This window comes from Schistocerca serialis, unplaced genomic scaffold (genome assembly GCF_023864345.2).
Source record: "Schistocerca serialis cubense isolate TAMUIC-IGC-003099 unplaced genomic scaffold, iqSchSeri2.2 HiC_scaffold_1155, whole genome shotgun sequence".
In the NCBI taxonomy this organism is placed as follows: domain Eukaryota; kingdom Metazoa; phylum Arthropoda; class Insecta; order Orthoptera; family Acrididae; genus Schistocerca; species Schistocerca serialis.
The window spans coordinates 42,501-45,000 of NW_026047354.1; the positions used below are offsets into that span (position 1 = coordinate 42,501).

The 2,500-nt window shown below is 64.1% G+C and overlaps 1 pseudogene; it reads right to left on the minus strand.

Annotated features, from left to right (window-relative positions):
• The window catches only part of LOC126432843 (large subunit ribosomal RNA), a 7,959-nt pseudogene that overhangs the window by 2,615 nt on the left and 2,844 nt on the right, over nucleotides 1-2,500 (minus strand).

The window sequence follows — 2,500 nt, forward strand, 5'->3', positions numbered from 1 at the left end:
ACGGCGGCCCGGATGGTGACGTCGGCCGACTTCAATGCACCCACCCGGGTGCGGCTGAGGGCCAGCCCGTGGTACAGGCCAGGGAGAAGTACGTTGGTGAGAGCGTGGAGGCGCTGTTGCGGCTTCAGCGGAGCTCGGGAGATGACGTCAAGCTGCTCCACCAGGTGGCGACGTGGATTGAAGACACAGCGACCCGCCGTGGAAAATTGCAGCCCCAGGTACCGGAAGGTTTCACCCACACGCAGGGCAGGCATGGTGGTGTTGCCTGCTGTGAAGGTGACATTGCTGTCCACCTTCACCTTCTTCTCGCGCCCTGACGCGACTAAGGCGAGGGTGAAACACTTCCGGGCGTTGATCTGCAGCCCCAGGTGGGCGAGGGCTGCGGTAGCTGCGTCGATGAGGGACTGCAAGCCCCTCGGGGTCGCTGCAAACAGCAAGACGTCATCTGCAAAGGCCGCAGCGTTGACTCTGCGACCGAGGATCCGAGCTCCGATGTGGGAGGGCAGTTGGCCTAAAACGTAGTCCACCGCAAAGTTGAACAGGAGGGGGGAGAGGGGATCGCCCTGGCGAACGCCCCGTGCTGGCTGCACAGACACGCCCACGCCGGCGCCGTCCGCTATCACTGTCGTGCTGCCCTCGTAGCACCGCTCGACATACTCGACAAAACAATCCGGCAGGCCATGCGCCTTCAGCACGGGGCGAAGGGCAGCATGATCTACCGAATCGAATGCCTTAGATACGTCGATCGATGCCACAAAGACAGAGCGGCAGGAGCGAACTGCGTCGGTGAGAGCAGTGTCCAAGATGAAGGTATTTTCCAACATCCCATCCCGAGGGATGAATGCCCGCTGACGTTCGTCCACAGCACATGCGCGCATCAGGCGTGACGCGAGAACCTTGTGAAAGGTCCGCGCCAACACCGAGCAGACCGTAATGGGGCGAAAGTCAGCGGGGGATGTTGGTGCAGCCGTCTTCGGGAGAAGGGACGTCCGCGCGCGAAGCAGGCGTTCCGGAAGGGCGCGGGCCAGAAGGAAGAGATTCATCACTTTCACCAGGACTTCGTGCGGCAGGCGCCGCAACTCAGCTGGGGTAAGGCCGTCCGGCCCGGCTGCTGATCCCCTGGGCGGCAACGCGGCGGCGACCTCCTCATGTGTGACCGGCCCCCATAGGCACTCGGGAGCGACAGGCTCCGAGTGCGGGAGGAGGCGGTCACGAATGAAGCCCGCGGTGGAGATGGGCTTCTTTGTGAAGAGGTCCGCCCAGAAGTCCAGCAGACCAGGGATGGCAGGTGGCGGCTGGAGCAGGGTGCCATCCAAGAGGCCGCGCACGCAACGCGCACGCGACCGTCGGAAGGCATCCTGCGTTCTCGCGTACTCCCAGCGGCGCCGCTTGCGCTTCTGCGTCGGCGGCGCGGCAGGCGGCCGCTTCGATGGTTGGCGCGGCCGCTGTGTCCTGGTGATCGATCTCTCCCCTCTGGACCCGACCGACGCAAGGGCATCCGGGAGCATGCCCAGGATGACATCGGGCGGCGTGCCCCGCCCCAGACCTATGACACGATCCAGGGCAGAGAAACGCTGGGCGGAAGCGGGTAGCCCCGCCAGATGCTCCCAGATGGCGGCGTCAGTCGGCCCCTCCGGCGGCGGCCCGGTGGTGTCGGCCGCGAAGTCCTCGGCTGCGTCGACGGGCGGCGCAGCGGCCTCGCCCGCGTCAGGCAGCGGGCTCGCTGCTCCCCGGCGGGACGCCGGCTCTTCCCCCCGACCGATCTCAAGCGCCTCCATGAATTGGCGGACAAGCTGCTTGTGGGCAGCTTGCCGCCGTCGGCACTTGATTGCCTCAAGCGTTCGGTCGGGGAACATCCTGATGAGCTCTTGATTTACAAAGAAGAACCGGGCGTCCCTCTCGAGGAACAATTCGGCCTCTGCCTTGGCGAGCGACAGGACTTCTTCCTCCGTCCACCTCGCGCGATGCCTCTCCGTGACGATCTCCGCGTTGGCGGCCGCAAGGTGTTGGCGGCGGCGATGGACCCCGAGACCGTTCTTGGTGGTGAAGCTGCGGTGGCACTCACTACAGGCGTATACTGCTGCAAAAGTTACAAGATTTTCGGCACGGCCGGTTGGCCGGCTAGGTGCTGGGGGAGTTGGGGTGGCACCTTCAGCGGAAGGGCCACCACTTTTTCTCTGAATACTGCCCCCAACTAAAAAAGGGATAGTGCGAGGGGGGGCTGGTAACCCCCCCAAGCCCCTGGTGCGGTCTTCCACTCTGCGAAAATCAGCGGGCCCACGAGAAGGGGAGAAGACCGCAGGAGAGGAGAGGCTAAGAGGGCTAGGCCCATGTATTGCGCATCACTCTCCCTGTAACCATAACCCAAGGAAGGCACCTCGCAGCAGCAGCACGACTACATCAAGACCGCACTTCGAAAAGCCAAGTCCGGATGCAGCCACACCGCCGCCACTTGGCCACCTTAAGAGAGTCATAGTTACTCCCGCCGTTTACCCGCGCT